The following is a 21,757-nucleotide window of genomic DNA, read 5'->3' on the forward strand; positions in this document are numbered from 1 at the left end:
CAGGGTTAGTTACTGAAGTGATCATGTTAAAATTGAAATAAGTTTTACACCCCTTTAAAAAATATTTCAATAATGCTCCATTGCACCTTTATAAAATTTAAAATCCTCAAAATTATATGATCTTTCTGATAAAGTCTTGGGCCACACCTCTTCCTATACACAGCTTTGCTCCAGAAATAATAAAATACTTGCAGCTTCCAACAAACAACCTACAGTATCTTCTAGAGAATCTGATCTCCCCTCTGTCCTCAGTAACTTTCCATACTACTTCACCACAGGGTTTCCATGTCTAGCAGACATTACTTCCTCAGGAAACTCTATGTGTCAGTTACCTATTGCTGTATAAGGAACCATCCTCAAATTAACTAGATTAAAACAGCAGTATTTTCAATTGTTCGCACACAAGTGGGCTGACAATTTGAGCTAGGGTCAACAGAAAAGTACTTTTGCTGTCTTCTCTGTAATCACTTGTGAGGCTGCATTCATCTGGTGCCTTGAAACTTGAACTTAATGATTCAAGACTGGCACTCACATGCCTGGAAGTGTCACTGGCTGCTGGCTTGAGAGCCTACAGATCTTATATCCTCCAGTAGGCTGGATTGCACTAGATTGTGCTTCTTTAAATGGCCACATGAGGACTGTGTTTCAAAAGAGCACAGTGAAAAACCACAAAGCTTCTTGAGACGTAGGCTTTGGATGGTCAAAAGCTCACTTCCTCCGTGCTCTATTGACCTAGACAAGTCACAAGACACGTTCAGAGTTCGAGGGTTGAGGAAATAGTCTCTACCATTGATGAGAAGAGCAGGTAAATCACATTGCAAAGGAGAATGCAAAGGAGCTTTGCGAGCAACCCACCGTTTTTAAACTTCTTTTATTGTTTTAAATTTACCTTAACTTTTTACACATTTTTGTAGTAATTTTTATAGTACTTTTTTTTCTCTATTTTGGGGGTTTTGATGTCAAAGTTCTATGGGAAAATATATTTATGTATTATATCACACACATACACACACACACACACCCCACACATTTTTTACACCAGAGAGAGAACATTTATTTTAGTTACACAACATTGATACCAACCTGTGGCAGCAGTGTCTTTGTCTACTCAGCACATGAATATAAAAGTAGATGTCTTGATAAATAAATGTATTTTTAATAAATATATACAGTATGACTTTGCAATGGACCATTTACTCTTCCCTGTGGTTAATTAATATATTGAATTCCTAATGAAACTTGGCTTCAGCAGATTAGAAGCAACAGCCACCTTCAACCCTGATTTTAAAAACGATGTTATCTTTCTTTTCTTCTTTATTTTCTCCTTCCTACCTTCCTTTCTTCCCTCTCTGTCTCCATCCCCCTTCTTTTCTTCCTTCCTCCCTCCCTCTCTTTCCTTCCTTCCTTGCTTGCTTCCTTCCTTCCTTCTTTTGTTCCTTTTTTTTTCTCCTGCTTTCCTTCTCCCATTCTTTTTGTTAAAAAAGTTTCCTTTATTTTGCTCTATAAAATGGCTTGGTAAATAAGTCTAATTCATTCAAAATTTTTTATTTATTAATTAAATAGAAACAGACTTACTATTTATGTTATGAGGTCAAATTAGGTTAATGTACAAGAAAATGCTTTATAAAATCCTTGATAAATGCAAGATGCAAACATTAGCTATTCAACAGATATAATTGCAGTATAAATGTTTAATAAAATGTGATCAAAATAATAAATATTAAATATTTACCTAAGTTGAAATTTGTACCTAATTATTTTTTAACAAACATTTAACTAGAATGTGTAAGTCATTGAAATAATCATAGGGGATACAAGGCTACAATGTCTCTGCTTATAAAATATCTCCAATTTACTAAACAACTACTGTTTTTTTCTTTTTTGCTATGCCTTTTTAAAAGTACTCTATTACATTTCAAGAATGAAAACATCTTGGGCACTCAGTGAGGCAAAGCATGTTATGGCTGTGTTATGGGTGTGTTGAACACATCTGGCAGCAAAACCATTAAATTCATATATAGCCTCTAAAACAAACCGTGATAATTACTCTGCACATGATTGTCTATTGTATGTTATTTATGGATTTTTTTTGTTAAGGAAATTTACATTTCTGAGTTGTTTTACTGAAAGTTCTATCTGGGTTTTATCTGGGTTAGAGTGTTATATATTAAGTGAATATAGACTGATTATCACCAAATTAAAAATTGTACTCTCACTTATCAGCCTTTTTACTGAATGAATATTGTGCTGAGAAAGTGGATGTGATGTAACTAGCTACAGCCACTAGGTATTGCACAACATAAAGAAATAAATGGCTCATGTTTGTCAAATACTGACTTGTGGAATGTAGAGTTTTCTGATGTTGTTTTAGATAGATACAGATTACTTTTATCTTCAAATTTTATACTTTAGAAAATTAAAATTACACCTACTCAACCTCATGATGCCAGCAGAAAATCATGATTATTAGCATGTTTGTTGGTTAAAATATCTGATTCTGGAGCTTAATATAACATATTCTTGATATTTAACAATGACTTTTTGATATTAGATTTTAAGACTTTTATCATTACAAATACAATATGACTTTTTAAATGCACCACTTCCATTTTCCTATTTGCTGGCTCAAAAATTGTATGTGCAAATACTCAACTCTTATAAAATTGACCTGTGTAAGTGCTATGTACACAATGGATATTTCTTTGTTCTGGGAAGCTGTAGCATATATTTAGCACCACTCCTGCTTCCTCCCCATTAGAGGTCAGTAACACTAATACCAGTTGCCCTCTTATCGTGTGACATCCACTAATATTGCAACATATTGAAATTGTCAAATATGCACTGGGGGACAAAATCACCCCTGGTTGAGAACCACTGAGTTGGATTGTATAGTTGATCTTCCCTCAGTGTCATAGGTCAATGACGGTAGGTCTTTTCTCAGGAGCACTATTCAGATATTGCATATTTGCACAAGTACTGGGAGATATTGGAGTTTCAATAGGCAAAACTGGAGTTACAATCCCACAGGCACGCACAATTGAGTTAACAGCTGACTGAAGCCAATATAACATTGTTAAGGGGAAGAATCAGGGTTTGGACTTTAACCCAAGTTAGGAGACCATGCACATCAAACACTATATCTCACTGTCTCTTCACCTGGTCAATGCATAAATACAGAACCTAACACAGTGTTCTTTATTCTTTGTCATTGCAATTGGGTCTTAGCTATCCAATTATTTCTTTAAATATAATGTTGTCAATACCCCAGCCACTGAGTTAAAACTAACCCAGAATATCATTTACTCTCACCCTGTTATTTGCTTCTACTCAATCCTTTATATAGCCTTTTTCTATGTATGTTCTTGTCTTAAATATCATATTATTATATTATTATATTTTATTTCCTATGGCAAGACTGACCAATTTGCAAAAGAATGGAATCAAAATTCACATATATATATATATATATATATAATTTTTATTTATTTTTGAGACAGTGTCTCGCTTTGTTACCCAGACTTGACTGCACTGGCCCAAGCAAGGCTCACAGTAGCCTCTAACTTCTGGGCTTAAGGGATCCTCCCATCTCAGCCTCCCAAGCATCTGGTTCTATAGGCATGCACTGCCATGCATAGCTAATTTCCTAATATTTTGTAGAGACAGCGTCTCACCATGTTGCCCAAGCTGCTGTCAGACTCCTGAACTCAAGTGATCTGCCTGCCTCAGCCTCCCAAAGTTCTGAGATTACAGATATTAGCCACTGTGCCTGGCCCACATATATTTTTTGAGAATAAAATGTGTGTATATTAAATTCTGATTTAAAACAAATTTAAAAATAAACAGATTCCGAAAGAAAAAAGATGAAGTTAAAATATAAAGCCTTCATCGTAACAAATGTAAATTGTATTTCTTTGAGGATAGATTATCTTCTCCATAAATCATTACATTTTGAAAATAAAACTAAAAAATATTTCTTATTTCTGGACTTCATCATTTTTCACCTTCCCTCTTCTTTGCTGTCATTATTTTTCTATTTTTGCCTTATTTTTTATTGCTAAAACTGGGAAAAACAAAAGATTTTTCAACTTAAAAGGCAAATTTCTATCAGTTTAATTTTTCTTTTGATTAAAGCCAATGGAAGAAGCTTCTGTCACAAAATACAAAGCTGCTTTCTTAGATAATTAGCTAGTATGTTTTTTCTTTAAAAAAAAATCTGTCATAGTAGGTATCTTCTTGAATGAACTTTAGATGTTAACAACAATGAAAGCCCTTTTATTATTGGAAAAATAAAATTGGAAATAAGCCATCTGTTTCCAGCTTCTGTTACTGGAGCTGTCCCTTAATAGAACGTCTGTAGCATATTTTCAGAACTGCAGGGGAAAGAGGTGACTAATAGACAAATGTGTTTGTTCATGTAATTCTTAGCAATTTAGAAATACATAAAATTAAAGTGGGAATAAATATTAATTAGATCAACTTTTAAATGACTCTCAGAGTAGCTCATATTCCTTCCAATCAATATTTTACAAAGGAAGGCTTATTTGTCATGTACCATCATCCATGATACACTTAATTAACGTTAATAAAATCTTTCAATAACCCAAGGCGTGGGCGTGGTGGCTCACGCCTGTAATCCCAGCACTTTGGGAGGCCGAGGCAGGCCGATCACGAGGTCAGGAGATCGAGACCATCCTGGCTAACACGGTGAAACCGCGTCCCTACTAAAAAAAAAATACAGAAAATTAGCCGGGCTTGGTGGCAGGCGCCTGTAGTCCCAGCTACTCAGGAGGCTGGGGCAGGAGAATGGCGTGAATCAGGGAGGCGGAGCTTGCAGTGAGCCGAGATCGCGCCACTGCACTCCAGCCTGGGTGACAGAGCCAGACTCCGTCAAATAAATGAATGAATAAATAAATAAATAAATAAATAATCCAAGGCATTTAAGGGTATAGCTGAGTATATAAATATGTGGATTGAAAATTTGGTGGTAGTGGTTGTTGTTGTTTCCAATCTCTTCTAAATATTGTCCTGTCATTCTGGACATATATAAAAATGAAATAGAAATAGAAACAAGACAAAGTGAATTTAGGGCCAGGCGCAGTGGCTCATATCTGTAATCCCAGCACTTTGGAAGGCCGAGGCAGGTGGATCATTGGAGCTCAGCACTGTTGCCCACTCACCAGCCTGGGCAACATGGTGAAACCTGTCTCTAATAAAAATACAAAAATTACACAAGCGTGGTGCTGGGTGCCAGTAGTCCCAGCTACTGAGGAGGCTGAGGCACGAGAATCACTTGAACCTGGGAGGCGGAGGTTGCAGTGGGCTGAGATCACGCCACTGCACTCCAGCCTGGGTGACAGAGCGAAACCTGGCCTCAACAACAACAACAAAAGTGAATCTTAATCTTTGTAATATTGTAATATATAAAGAAATACGTACTATAAATTAAATGAAAAAAGATCTTACAGAGTTGTTTGGATGTTAAAGCAGTATAAAATACATGGATTTTTCTCATTAGCAGTAAACAACAACATAATCAGAAATTTTTTTGAGGAGGGGAGGGAGAGGGGGAACAGTGTCTGGCTCTATTGCCCAGGCTGGAGTGTAGTGATACCATTTCGGCTCACAGCAACCTCTGCCTCCCAGGGTCAAGTGATTCTTCTGCCTCAGCCTCCTGAGTAGCTGGGATCATAGGCATGCATCACCATACCTGGCTATTTTTTGTATTTTTAGCAGAGATTGGGTTTTGCCATTTAGGCCAGGTTGGTCTCGAACTTCTGACCTCCGGTGATCCTCCTGCCTTGGCCTCCTAAAATGCTGGGATTACAGGCATGAGCCACCGTGCCCAGCCTGGAGGAAATATTTTTAAAGTGGTTGTTTTTTATGGTAGTCATATATTATGAAACAAATTCTTATTTGTTATAGAATACATATAATAAGTATCTATCTGTTAAACATATTTTTAAGGCATGAGCATGCCTCATTTTCTAAAGACAAATAATCTCTTTTTAAGAGATATAAACATTTCTTACAGTGTTACAAATATTTTAATAAATTATTATCTGTTCTAAAGCAGAAGAGCTATGCTACATGTTTATGACTTGGTAAATAAGACTGGTATATAAGACTTATTCCATGATGCATATATATGTTTTGGGTAATTACTAAAATACAATTGTAATTATCTACTCTCTGTTCACATAAAAAATTGACCTTCCTTAAGAAGAAGTTACAAGTTATGTCACTTTATTTCAAAGTAACTACACCATAGAGAGTCTATCTTTAAATCAAATGAGGTTTCAGGATGTCCAGTGTCACAAGATAGAAAGTAGAGAGGTTGATTAGTAAACCTAGGCCCTTCCAATTCCTGAAGATACTCTGCCATGCTGCCTTCTCTTCAGTGCACTCCCAGCACAGAACACATCACTTGAAAAGCTTATATTGTAGGATGAATTCTTATTAAATTGTATCCTGGGAACACACTGCTCATACATAGCACTCTTACCTTCGAAAGATCATGATTGTTTAGAATTGCTGTTTTTGCCATTAAAAGTAATGGGTTCCAAGTGGTATATAGAGGGATTTTTAAAAGAAAACTGAAGGAGTCATAGAATTATATATTCTTTAAAAAGAACAGTTACCTCAATACTTACTATTAATAAAGGCAATTCAAATTTTAGCACACTTCATAGGGTATTTATAAGAAACAACTTAGGGTCTGATATTCATATTTTGTAGAAGAAAACAAGGCTATAAAAATATTTGAAAAACTAATTTGCAATGTTATTAAGGGAGAGAATAAGAATTCTAATGTTAGTATTTTGCATACAAACTTGATGTTTGTTCCAGTATACTAGAGGAAAAATGGCTGTTTGAAATGACAGGCCAGTTAATAAGAATGAAAAGTTGATAGGAAAGAAAATTAGATTCATGCTAGATTTTTATGGGTAACTCCAATATACAATAAAATTTTTATTTTGTTTAAATTCATGTTTCACTAACAATTTTTAAATTATATTTAGGAGGGATGGGCTAAGATATCGCCTGGATTTGAACTTAATTTCTTTATTTATATAAAAGATGAAAAATTGTCTGCATTATTTTCAGCGTCAAAGATAATGTGAGCTCAATATAAAGTACCTTACCCAAAAATCTGTAAAATAATTCTGCCTTCCATATATACTACCGCCTCTCTTTAATGAAGTATTGGAAACCTCTTGTTTTCTATAAACTTAAATTTGTCAAGGTAACAATTTTATCCCTGAGGTTATTTTTGTATTCTCCTTCTATTCTTAAAAGATACATTGGTTTTTTTCTCTCCACCATTCCCTGTGCCTTTTCTTGGTAGTTATAATAATTCAAGCACTGGTATAAGGACATGAGCTAAGAGCGTGAGCATGGTGAAATTACTCTCTATGTAATGCACAATTCAGTCTATTTGATCATGAAAAAATAAAAGGAAAAAGAATATGGAGTAGAAACCCCATGCTGTCAGTCTCCACCACTCCTAATGTCACTTTTCTGTTTGCTGTCTGAACTATGGTGATGAATGGTAGCTAGAGGCTTGAGGCATTCTTAATTTTCTCTATAGTTTTCTATTTGCTTTGTCATTTATTTCTGCTCTAATCTTTATTATTTAACTTATTCTATTTATTCTGTTTAGTTTGTTCTTATTTTTTCATTGTCCTAGGTAGAAGTTACCGCTATTGATTTGAGATATTTTTGATTGATATGCGTTTATAGCTATAAACTTTTCTCTGAACAACCTATTAGCTTCCACTTATAAGTTTGAGTATATTGTCTTTTTGTTTTAGTTAACATCAAAGTATTTTCCATTTCCTCTTCTGATTTTCTTTATCCAGTGGTTATTCAGTAATAGGTTGTGTTTAATTGTCACATATTTTTGAGGTTCCCAAATTTATTTTTGTTATTAATTCAAATTTTATTTCATTGTGGTTAAAGAGCATGCTTTATATAACTTTCATTATTTTAAATTTATTGAGGTGTGTTTTATGGCCTAGTGTATGGTCTGCTTATGAGAATATTCCATATGCATATCAGAAAAAAAAGCCATTAATATGTTTTGGGGTAGGGTACTGTTCTACAAATTTTTTTAGATGTAGTTGATTCATAGTATTAGTCAAATGTCTTATCTTCTTGTTGATCTCTGTTTAGTTGCTCTATCTATTATTGAAAATTGAGTATAGACATCACCAGTAGTTATTGTTGAATTGGATATTTCTACCACCAATTAATTCTGTCAGGTTTTGCTTCATGTATTTGCGGGGATTGTGTTGTTAAGAACATACATGTTTATCATTGTTACGTCTTTTTAATGGATTGATTCTTTAATTATTCTAAAATATCTTTGTTTATATTTCCATTCACTTTTTTTAAAGTTTATTTTGTTTGGCATTACTGTAGTTACTCTAACATTTTTATTGTTACAATGTGCCTCATACATCCTTTTTCCATCTTAATTATTTAACCATTTGTATCTGTAAATGTAGAATGTGTTTCTTTTATACATCATGTGGTTGAATCTTTTTAAAAATTTATTTTACAATCTCTGCCTTTTAACTGTATTTTTAAATTCATTTCCATTTAATATTTCAATGAATATCATTTAAAAACGTATGCCATTTTATGTTTTGTTTTCTATGCCATTTTATGTTTTGTTTTCTATCTCATCTATTTGTTTTTATTCCTCAATTGCCCCTTTACTGCTTCCTCTTGAACTCAATGAATTTTCTTGTGTATCATTTAATTTATTTAATTGCTGTTTTTGCTATTGTGGGGGTTATATTATTTTTAAACCATTTTATTAATATATGATTGACATACAAAAACCTTTTTGTATTTAATGTATCATTAAATATATTTTAAAAGCTCGTAAGTTTATGAGTTTGTAGATAAGTATATATCTGTGAAACCACTATTAAAATCTATTCTAAAAACATATCCATCACCTTCAAAAGTTCCCTTTCATCCTTTTTATTTTTATTTTGAGGAGGAATTATACTCTTTTTTAAAAATTTTAATTTAGGCCGGGCATAGTGGCTCATGCCTGTAATCCCAGCACTTTGGAGGCTGAGGCAGGCAGATCATGAGGTCAGGAGATCCAGACCATTCTGGCTAACACGGTGAAACCCCGTCTCTACTAAAAATACAAAAAATTAGCCAGGCGTGGTGGCACATGCCTGTAGTCCCAGCTACTTAGGAGGCTGAGGCGGGAAAATGGCGTGAACCTGAGAGGCAGAGCTTGCAGTGAGGATCGCACCACTGCCACTGCACTCCAGCCTGGGCAACAGAGCGAGACTCCGTCTCAAAAAAAAAATTAATTTTATTTTATTTTAAGTTCTGGAATACATGTGGAGGACATGCAGGCATGTTACATAGGTAAACATGTGCCATAGTGATTGGCTGCACTTATCAACCCATCACCTAGGTATATTAAGCCCCACATGCATTAACTATTTATCCTGATGCTCTCCCTCCCCCCATCCACTGACCCTCTGATAGGCCCCAGAGTGTGTTGTTCCTCTCCCTGTGTCCATATGTTCTCATTGTCCGGCCTCTACTTATAAGTGAGAACATGCTGTGTTTGATTTTCTGTTTCTGCATTAGTTTGCTGAGGATAAGGGCTTCCAGCTCCATCCATGTCCATGCAAAGGACATGATCTTGCTCTTTTTGTGGCTGCATAGTATTACATGGTGTATATGTATCACATTTTGTTTTTTTTTTTGAGAGGGAGTCTCACTCTGTCGCCCAGACTTGAGTGCAGTGGCGTGATCTCGGCTCACTGCAAGCTCCACCTCCCGGGTTCATGCCATTCTCCTGCCTCAGCCTCCCTAGTAATTGGGAGGACTACAGGCGCCCGCTACCACACCTGGCTAATTTTTTTGTATTTTTAGTAGAGACGGGGTTTCACCGTATTAGCCAGGATGATCTTGATCTCTTGACCTCGTGATCCACCAGCCTCGGCCTCCCAAAGTGCTGGGATTACGAGCGTGAGCCACCACGCGGGGCCATGTACCATATTTTTTAATCCAGTCTATCATTGGTGGGCATTTGGGTTGATTCCATGTCTTTGCTTTTGTGAATAATGCTGCAATGAACATACCCGTGCAAGTATCTTGTATAATAGAATGATTTATATTCCTTTGGGTATATACCCAGTAATGGGATTCCTGGGTCAAATGGTATTTCTGGTTCCAGGTTTTTGAGGAATCACCACACTGTCTTGCACAGTGGTGAACTAATTGTCTTTCCTATCAACAGTGTAAAAGCATTTCTATTTCTCCACAGCCTCTCCAGCATCTGTTATTTGTTGACTTTTTTTTTTATTATACTTTAAGTTTTATGGTACATGTGCACATTGTGCAGGTTAGTTACATATGTATACATGTGCCATGCTGGTGTGCTGCACCCATTAACTCATCATTGAGCATTAGGTATATCTCCTAATGCTATCCCTCCCCCACCCTACCCCACAACAGGCCCCAGAGTATGATGTTTCCCTTCCTGTGTCCATGTGTTCTCAGTGTTCAATTCCCACCAATGAGTGAGAACATGTGTTTGGTTCTTTGTCCTTGAGATAGTTTACTGAGAATGATGATTTCCGATTTCATCCATGTCCCTACAAAGGACATGAACTTATCATTTTTTATGGCTGCATAGTATTCCATAGTGTATATGTGCCACATTTTCTTAATCCAGGCTATCGTTGTTGGACATTTGGGTTGGTTCCAAGTCTTTACTATTGTGAATAGTGCTGCAATAAACATACGTGTGCATGTGTCTTTATAGCAGCATGATTTATAGTCCTTTGGGTATATACCCAGTAATGGGATGGCTGGGTCAAATGGTATTTCTAGTTCTAGAACCCTGAGGAATTGCCACACTGACTTCCACAATGGTTGAACTAGTTTACAGTCCCCCCAACAATGTAAAAGTGTTCCTATTTCTCCACATCCTCTCCAGTGCCTGTTGTTTCCTGACTTTTTAATGATTGCCTCTTAATACTTGTTTTAAAGTTTACTATATACATAATTTTCTTATTAGACTCTATTTGAAATTTATACTAACTTATAGCTATAAATGGTTAATATAACTATTACTCCTGTATAGATATATTCTCCTTTCCCCCTTTTTTCTATTATTTTTATACACATTACATCTATATGTTTTACAAACTCAACAATATTATTTGTAGTTGTAAATCTGTACTTTATGCCTTTTAAAGATCTCAAAAGGATAAAGTAGAATAAGTATATATTTATAAAGTTTGTTACATAAACCTTATTTACTATCTGGCTAATTTATTGTTTTGGTTCCTATGGCTTTGAGTTATTATCTAATGTCATTTTATTACTCCAATACAGTTTTGTTCCCCACTTCTTGTGTTATATTTAAAAAATATATTACGTTTTCATATGTTACAGACCTAACAGTGCAACAATATACATATTATTTTATACAACTTTGTTTTCTGCCAGTTTTTTCCTTACCTGTTTTTCACCTTTTCTTACCATCATCTACTCAATTATTCAGGACTTTTGATTGGAAGTTGACTTTTTCTGTTCCTCACATGTAGACTATTAGCAAGTCCTGTAAGTTCTACTTTTCAACTACATATCAAGCCAGGCAACTTCTCTTCAACGCCATTCCCATCACCCTGGTCATGTCTCCATCATCTGTGACATTTGCCTCAGCCTCCATCCAGCCTAAAGGATATTTTAGAAAGTTATGGTAACAAATAGATTACATAAAATTTACCATATTAACAATTTCCAACTGGATAGTTTTGTAATGGTGAGTATATTTATATTATTGTTAGCAAGAATCTAGAAAATTTCATCTTACAATGCTGAAACTCTATACAAATAAACAATCCCCATTTCCCAATCTTCATAGCTCCTAACAACCATCACTATACTCTGATCTCCAGGAGTCTATTTTAGTTACCTCGCAGAAGTGAGATTATGTAGAATTTGTTTTTTTTTATTGGCGTGTTTCACTTAGCAAATGTGTTCAAGGTTCATCTATGTTGTTGCATGTGTCAGAATTATTTTTCCTTTTAGACGCTGAATAACCAATGCAGTTGATATACCAAATTTTCTTTATTTCTTATTCTGTTAATGTCTGTTAATGGACATTTAAGTTGCTTCTATGTTGACCAATGTGAATATTCCTGTTAGAAACCTGGATGTAAAAATATATTTTCAAGATCATGCTTTCAATTTTTTAGATATATACCTAGAAGTATAACTGCAAGATCATATTGTAACTTTATTTTTAACTTGTTTTAGGAATCTCTGCTCTATTTTTCATAATGGCTGCACCATTTTACATTTCAATCAGCAGTACACAAGGATCCAATTTCTCCAATGCTCTTGCAAACATTTGCCACTTTCTGTTTTGTTTTGTTTTTGTGGTGGCCATTTTAATGAGCATGAAGTGATATCCAATTTTAATTTTGATTTGCATTTCTCTAATGATTAGTAATATTGATCAGCAGTTCATATGCTTGTTAGTCATTTGCATAACCTCTTTGGTAAAGTATTTATTCAAGTCATTTAGCCTTTTAAATTTTTTTCACATTTTCTCATTGTTGTCGAGCTATAGGAATTATGTATATATTCTGAATATTAATTCCTTATCATATATATGATACAAAATATTTTTCTCATTATATAGGTTGTGATTTTAGTTTTAGGTATATCTTTTGATGCACAGAAGTTTCAAGTTTAATATGGTACCATTTGTTTATTTTTGCCTATATTGTCTATGATTTTGGTGTCAAATAAACAAATAATAATAATTGGTAGAGTTAATTTTCCTTTAGCTTTCCTCTGTAATCTCTTCTAGTAGTTTCATAGTTTCAGTTTTTACATGTAGGGTTTTAATTGATTTTGACATGAATTAATGTTTTTATACTATGTAATTCAATGTTCCAACTTATTTATTTTACATGTGAACATTCAGTTTCTCAACAACATTTGTGAGAGAGACTGTCTGTTTCCCATTTTGCGGACTTGGGTCCCTTTTAAAAAGATCATTTTACCATATATGGAGGGGGTCATTTCTTAGGCTCTATACAATTGCTTTTGAATCAGCCAAGAGAAGGAGAAGAAATAAGTGTTTTCATGTTGTCATTAGTAAGCGCACAATTACCTTCACCAACATTCTTTTTTTTTTTTTTTTTTTGAGACGGAGTCTCGCTCTGTCGCCTAGGCTGGAGTGCAGTGGCGCGATCTTGTATCACTGCCTCCCGGGTGCATGCCATTCTCCTGCCTCAGCCTCCCGAGTAGCTGGGACTACAGGCGCCTGCCACCACGCCTGGCTAATTTTTTGTATTTTTAGTAGAGACGGGGTTTCGCTGTGTTAGCCAGGATGTTCTCAATCTCCTGACCTTGTGATCCACCCGCCTCCGCCTCCCAAAGTGCTGGGATTACAGGCATGAGCCACCGCGCCCGGCCACCTTCATCAGCATTCTTGGTTGTGTGTGTGTGTGTGTGTGTGTGTGTGTGTGTGTGTGTGTATTTGAATACTGTTTAGGGTCACTTGGTTTTATCCTTATAAATTAAAAATTTTTTTTTGTAAGGAGAGTCTGGTAGCAACACATTCTCTAAATTATTTTCCCCGTGAATTTTCTCATTTTGATTCATTTAAAAATAGATTTGGTGGATATAAAATTCTTAGTTAACAGCCACTGTCTACTGGCTCCAGCACGTGTCAACAGTCAGCTGTTAATTTTATCGATTCCTTTTACTTGCATTATTTTATACTTGTTGCTTTTGAGTTTAACAGTTTATGATGTATCTGATAGTGATTCACGTTGCACATACAGTCAGTCCCCAATATACAGTGGTTCAACTTTTGATGTTTTACATTTATATTGGGTTTTCTGGAAATAATCTCATCATATATTGAGAAACATGGACTTACAATGATTTGACTTAAAATATTTTTGAATTTTGATGGGTTTATCATGATATAACCTCACTGTAAGTCAAGAAGCATCAATATTCTATTTTAATGCAATTTAGTTTCTTGAATGTGAATATTAATGTTTATATTTCCAGGAGTTCCATTAATTATTTTGTTTTACAAATAACTGAAATTCCAGAAATGCAATACATATAAACTTTATAGTTTACCATGTGAATTTATAGTAGTGTTAAATAAATACTATAAATACTGTTAATACAAAAGCCAGAAGTTAAGAAAGTGTAAACAAGTAGAAAATACAAAAAGGCAGAGTGATTGAGAAGAAAGAAAAACAGATGATTAAATATGAGAAAATCAGTCAACACTGTGTAGACACATTCACTTATGCATACATGAATGAACAAGGGGCAGAACATGACCCTAGTGTGGACTTGATGGTAATACCAAAAAATTTGGGTCATATTCGTAAATATAGTTAAGATGTATTAAAAGATTTACAATGTGTGTGGTGTCAGCTGTATGAAACGGATTTTCACATTTAATTCTTACCTTAATGTATTGAGGTAGGCATTCTGCTAATCTCCTGTTAAAGATAAAGAAACTCTGTGGTTACCATGAGTTGTAGTTAAATATCTTATAGTTTATAATAGACTATTTTTACCTTATAGCAATTCAAATCAAACTGTATAAAATTACTGTATATTTTTACTCCACCCCTCTATATTTTACACTTTTGATATACAATTTACATTATTTTATATGATATAGACCTTAAATTATTCCAGTTGTCATTATTTTCAATAGTTTTGTCTTTTGACCTTCACACTAAAGATATAAGTGATGTGGACACCACCATTACAGTATTAGAATATTCTGAATTTGACGATATACTTACTTTTACCAGTGAGTTTTTTACTTTCCTATATTTTTATGTTACTCATTCACATCATTATCTTTCAGTTTGAAGAACTCCCTTTAACATTTCTTTTGAAATAGGTCTACTGCTGATGAACTCCATCAGGTTTTGTTAATCTGGGAAAGTTTTTATTTCTTTTTCATTTCTGGAAAACAGATTTGCTGGAAACAGCATTCTTGATCGATAATTTTCCCCCTTCAGAATTCTGAATATATTATCCTACTGTCTCATGGCCTGAAAGGATTCTGCTTAGAAATTCACTACTAGCCTTATTAGAACTCCTTTATACGTGTTTTGCTTCTTTTCTTCTGCTTTTTTCAGTATCTTATCTTTCATGAAGGCTCGAAATGTTTTTATTATACTCATAAAAAATGATAAGTTCGTAAGGTAATGTGTAGCTTAAATAGCTTGCTTTAGCCATTCCACAATGTATACATACAAAAGAAAATCATGCTACACACCACAAATATATACAATGTTTACTTTTCAGTTAATCGTTTTTTTAAAAAGATAAAGAGACTGAGAAATTAAATTCAAGTAAATATCTTTCACTACAAGAAGACCTGACTTGAAGAAAAGTGTCTATCTCCATAGTCTGTGTTTAACCTACCATATAAACCTTGAACATAAAAGTTACAAGTATTTACTACAATGTTGAAATGGCTCTTTTGATGACGGCTTTTAATAAATTAAAATGGAATTGTCTATTACAAGTTAGTCTTAAAAGTAGCAATGGTAACACCTTATGACAAGGAAAGACTAGATAGGAATTACTTGGAAATTTCTATGATGTCAACCTCAAACCATATTCCTAAGAGGAATTGGTAGATTTCTCTGAATTGTATTGCAATATAGGAAATTATCAAGTATACATAAACTCTTATTAGAAATCTTGTACGGAATTAAAACTCTACTGGGACACTAAGGTCTTTCAGAATTCTGCAAATCGTTGTGTTAACCTGAAGCCTGGAGACCATAGCTATGGTTGGGCAAAGTACAACTGTGAATTTAATCTGCACTTCTTTAGATTGCTAATGTATTGAGAAAAAATGTTTTAATCAACTGTATGACTCAACAAGTACTGATACAAAACAAAAATACTTTTAAACATAAGGTCATTTTATTACAATCTTACAGTTCTCCTCATTGGTAGAAAATAATATTCTCACAAGTGAAGCATATTTAAGAAATGGACAAAAGAGAAGTGTACTAAAATGGAATTTATGTAGAAATTCTATTTATGCAATGAAAATAGTCTCCAAGGAGCTATGACATTTAAGAAATTTATTCAAGCATTTCATCATCTCAAATGTGATGAGTGGCAAACAAAAAAAAATACAAAGCAAACTTATTCAAGAAATAAATGTTAGTCCATTTTTTTTCTAGAAAGAATGTGTTGAAGTGAGACATAAACAATTTTTAAAAATTGCTGGCACAGTTAAGAGTCAATTGAAGATTATACTTAGTATTCCATTGACATTTTCTTAAATATTTATATAGTTAGTGATATCGGAAGGTGTCTATTTTGTGATAATTTTTCAGAAAGCACCATGTGAGATGAAACTTAGACATGAGTGTTAAGTGCGGGTAAAATTGTAGAGCAGCTAGAACTTTCCAATATTCTTGGTGAGGTGGTATAACTTCTTCGGAATACACTTTGACAGCTACTTAGAAAGTTAAGATGACTTTTGTCTTGAGACCCAGTGACTTTGTTCTTTGCTATTTACCCTGAGGAAATGAAGATGTGTTTGTAAACTAAACTGTAAATAGTTATAATAGAATTATTCCCAATAATTAGAACCTGAAAATAATGCAAATGTATATCCTTCTAACAGCAAATACTTAAGCTTTGAGGTAACTATACAATGGAATACTGGTTAGGAATTCAAATGAGCAAATTACTGATTAAAAAAACCCCCAAAACATCAATAAATATGAAATGCTTTATGCTAAGCAACAAAAAGCAGATCCAAAAGGTTACATGTTCTATTATTGCATTTTCAAGATAACTCAGAAAAAGTAAGACTGTATGTATGGAGAATAGGTCAATAATTTCCAGGAATTAGGGGTTGGGAGAGCGTGTAACTACAAAAGAGCACAACAAAAATTCAGTTCAGGGTGAGTGAACTGTTTTGTATCTTGATTGTGGTTGTGTTACATGACCTATGAAGTTGTTAAAACTCATAAAACTGTACCGCCCAAAAGTCAATTTAGAAAGATGGGTAGATATATAGATATAGATATAGGTATAGATATAGATATAGATGTAGATATATAGATATAGATATAGGTATAGATATAGATATAGATATAGGTAGATATAGATGATATCAATATAGATAGTATAGATAAACCTCTATCTACCTACGTATATATCTATATCTATCTATAGATAAACCTCTATCTACCTACATCTATATCTATATCTATCTATAGATAAACCTCTATCTATATCTGTATCTATCATCTATCTATCTATATCTCTATCTCTCTATCTATCTATCTGAATGAATGAATAAATTTAATGCCTGTGTCTCTGGGCACTCTAAAGCTGAGAAACAAGACAAGGAACCATCAAGGCAATCTGAGAAAAAGCAACCAGTGGGACAGGAGCAAAATCAAGAGTGTAATGTCTTGGAAGTCAAGTGAAGAAAGAAGTAGGAAATGAATAACTATGTCATACATTCCTGGTATATTACATAAGATGAGGATGGAGAACCATTAGATTTAGCCATATGGATGTCATTAACATGACAAGAGCATTTTGGTGGATTGTTGGGGCAAAGGCCTGACTGCAGAGATTTTAAAATAGAATTAGAGTAGAGGCATTGTGAACAAGCATATATTTTTGTTTATGCTTTATGCTTGGGAATAATAGCAGCATCTTTGAATACTGATTGCAATGATGTGTTGTAGAGGGGAACATAGTAATGTAGGAGAAGTGAGAAGAAATTTTGTAATTCGCTTTTAAGCAGAGCAGAGATAATGTTGTGAGTGGATAAATGGCCTATAAATAGAAGCAGATTTTCTCAATTTTATTAATTGTAAAATGTCTCTACTTGTTTCTTACTTTAACATGTCACGTTTAAGTTTATTGTACAATTGATGGTGTGTTATAGTATAATTGACAATATTTTATTTTCTTTCCTTAAGTGACATACAATAAGACTATCTTATAAATTGTGTGTGTTGGATTTTCTAAAATATGACATTTTATCTATAAAATAGAAGAGCGTAGATGCTGCTAGGTTATTAGATGTGGTGGTGGGACTCTATAGACATTCGTTTTTAATTGCTTTAATTTTCTAAGTAAAGATTAATGTAAGGTCATCACGTGAAAACATGGACGGAAGATAATACCTTGGAAATGTAAAGAGAAAGTAGAATGTGTGGGAGTTTTCTAAGGGATAGGAAAAATTAAATGGACTAGGAAAATACATTATGTTTTCTTAACAAAAGCAGATGTATCATTTTAAATTTATCATTATAAATGTAAAGTGAGACTTCCCAGTAAAGTTGTGTGTTATTCTCTAGCCACATTCAAGTTCAATGGAATAGTTACAGAAGGTATGAAGAGTTGATTTAAATAGCATTAGTATTTTTCCAATCAAGTAGGAAAACCTAACAGAAAGCAAGTTGTTTTAGACTATATGTAAGGGAATGTTTTAAGGATTGGCCATAGACCATAACTCAAGTAAGTAGGAAAAAGAAAAACTACAGACAGAAAGCTACCATGAAAATCTAGCAGTATCAAAGGTCATCCAAACCAAAAGAAGGTAGCAGTCAGAGAGCAGGGCACAGAAGTTAATGCTATCAGGAGGTTTCATTTATTGGTAAAGCTAAAGTTTGAGTGGAAATGAAACTCAGGTATGGTTGGCGACAATACTATTGGAGTAAAACATCGCAAAGTACTGAGAGGCCCATGAGTTGTCCATCAACATTTATTTAAATTACCGAGAATTAGAAATAATTCTATGGAAAAAGTGACAGTAAAGCACTTGTTAAAATCAGTAAACAAACAAACAAACAAAAAGTATAACCTGGGATAAGTGGCTGACTGAAACAGTTCATATATAAATTGATAATGTGAGGATTAAAGTTGAATGTGATGGCTTAAGCGTCAACTTCATTGGGCTAAGGAATGCCCACATAGAAGTTAAAACATTTCGGGTGTGTCTGTGAAGGTGTTTCTGAAGAGATTAACATTTGCATCAGTAGACTGAATAAAGAAGGTCCATCCTTACCATCTCACGATAGACTGGCATCATCCAATCTATTGAAGGTTCAAATAAATCAAAAAGGTGGAGAAAGAACAAATAACCTCTCTCTTATCTGGGACATCCATCTTTTCCTACCCTCAGATTTTGGAACTCCCGGTTCTCAGGCCCTCAGTCTTGGACTGAATTACAGCCCTGGTTTTTCTAGTTCTCCAGCTTATAGATGGCAGGTTGTGGGATTTCTGGGCCTTCATAACACATGAGCCAATTCCTTTATCCCTCATTGGTCCTACTTCTCCAGATAATCCTGACTAATACTCTGAAGATCTGGCTGTGTGAGGATAAAACTATAAAAGTGGCAATGTGAATCACAGAGGTTATCTATGGGCAAAGAAAAACTGCACTAGACAAGATGAGTAAACAGAAATTGATTTTATTATGATACTATTAGCAGCAATAGGAGGGAGAGCAGAAAAAGGATAAGAGTTCCAAGAGCTGAGGTGGAGAGATTCTGGCCATCTGTGCTTATTAATTGGTTTTCCTAAAAGGAAAAGTAAAATTTGTTTTATGAGAGGAGGTGATTTTACCACTTGGATCAAGGCACCCACCAAAGTTAGGCTCCTACTTTACCACGGAGACAGGGAACCCATCTTCCTTCAAGTTTACCCTTCAAAATAATGGCCCCTAGTACTTTGAGAAAGACAATTCTGGATAGTAAATCTGGCAAGAGGTTTTTACATCACAAAGGCCAGAAAAAGTTTGCAATTACAAGTTTTCTAAAGTAAATGATTTAAGAAAAGAGAAAACTTATCCAAAATTTTGTCAAGATGAGGAGAATGTTAAAGACCTCTTGATCACTGCTCCATTTTCACGCCTAAATACATCCATGTATTACCATAGGGCAAAAGCAACAGAGGCCGAATAGGAAACAGAGTCCCTGTGGAATCTGGATTTTTTTAAAAAATGAAAACAATCAATGAAATATAAGAGGTTGAGGATTGGTATGGTTTGGATGTGGTTTGTTTCCACCAAAACTCATGCTGAAATTTAATTGCCAGTATGATCGTGTTGGGAGGTGGGGCCTAGTGGGAAGTGTTGGGTTATGAAGGCAGATGCCTTAGAAACAGATTAATAGATTAATGCCATCTTGTGGGAGTGGGTGGGTTGTCACTCCTACTCTGATAGACTGGATTAGTTAATACCAGAGAGGTTGTTATAAAGGGAGCCTGCCTGTTGTGTTTGGCCTCTGCATGTGCTCACGTCTGCTTCTCTGCCCTGTTATAACCAAGCTGGAGTCCCTCACCTGATCTTGAGCTTCTCAGTCTTCAGAACCATGTGCTAAATAAACCCCACTTTTCTTTATAAATTACCCAGTCTCAAGTATTCTGTTATAGCAACAACAATACAAAATACACGTTAAGATATGGATATGGAAAATTTTGCTGCTGATGAACCATGAAATTCAGAGAGCCCAGCGAAAAGGATCAGGACAGGGGAATGATAACTGGTAGTGAGAAATAAGAGGTGGTAGGACGGGGGTAGAGTATAGGAAATAATAGCTGATTCAAGAGTCTGAGGCCTCCTGTGGAACTGAGATGTAAGAGATACGAGACTGGGTAATGCCTTATATATCTGTAAATAAGGCATCATGAGATCAGCCCTGGCAAATACAAGGAAAATAGAGGTGATAAGGATGTAATTGATGGGATATAGAGGAGAATATGTTTCTGGGGTCCATGCTGATGCCTAGTGATGGGGTTAAGGATACTGGCAAACTATATATTGCCCAAATGTGGAACGCAATCGTCCCCTGTAGATGTAAGACAGAAAGTTTGCAGCACTGTGGTTTTAATATTTGTGCCAGGGGCTGTATCATAACCACTGTGAGGGGAAAGACGGGCCTTCTCTAATCAAGTGAGCTGTCCTTTGACTTCTCTTGAGGATGTGTGAATGACTGAGTAAACTGGGATGAAGCCAGATTATTTACCATTGAGAAGAAAGAAGCCAAGAGATTAAAGTGCTGTGATTGTTCCTGAATTCAACTAAAACCATTATTTATATTTCACATACTGGATTGCTAAAGGTTTAATTAGAACAAAAGATGCTCTTCTAATTACTTTGCATTTCATCAAACTTCTTTATCAATGAATAAATTGAAAATCAGATAAACCAAGCTTATTCCCAAAATACATGAAGCAAGTTAGAGGTTGAATAGAGAGAGAAAATTTTATCCAATAACTAGTAAATATGTTTTCAACCACAATTTGTGCTTAATATGCTGAGCATCCTGTGCAGTTTAAAAATACAAGGGAAATGAGACATTTTTGATTCTCAGCTCATGGAGTTATGGTCATATGAATGAACACGTCAGTGAGGTTTAAATTATAGCCTGATACCCAGTGCTTATTGATCCTAATTTATTAGAAATATTTGTCTACAAATTGTGCATAAAACAATCTGTAGATATTTAATTGTATTTTTTAAGAGAAATGTTATTGTAACTAAAGGTTATTACCCTAGTCAAGAATGAAACATCTTATGTATTGGCAAACTATGTAATAAGGACAAATATTTAATAACCATAGATTGTCATTATTTTAATAAACTAGTAAAATTAATTTAGCTCCAAATAAAAGACAGAAAGAAAAAGTATAGTGTAAGCACAATAAAACA

The 21,757-nt window shown here is 34.4% G+C and overlaps 1 long non-coding RNA gene across 1 annotated transcript in view; it reads right to left on the reverse strand.

Moving 5' to 3' along the window:
• LOC129049577 (uncharacterized) overlaps positions 1 to 11,726 on the reverse strand; it is a 32,958-nt gene extending 21,232 nt beyond the window's left edge. The window contains exon 1 of the long non-coding RNA XR_008512786.2: positions 11,509 to 11,726. This is a non-coding gene — a long non-coding RNA (uncharacterized LOC129049577). The remainder of the gene's footprint in view (positions 1 to 11,508) is intronic.
• Positions 11,727 to 21,757: the final 10,031 nt, after the last annotated feature.

This window comes from Pongo abelii, chromosome 14 (genome assembly GCF_028885655.2).
Source record: "Pongo abelii isolate AG06213 chromosome 14, NHGRI_mPonAbe1-v2.0_pri, whole genome shotgun sequence".
Lineage (NCBI taxonomy): Eukaryota > Metazoa > Chordata > Mammalia > Primates > Hominidae > Pongo > Pongo abelii.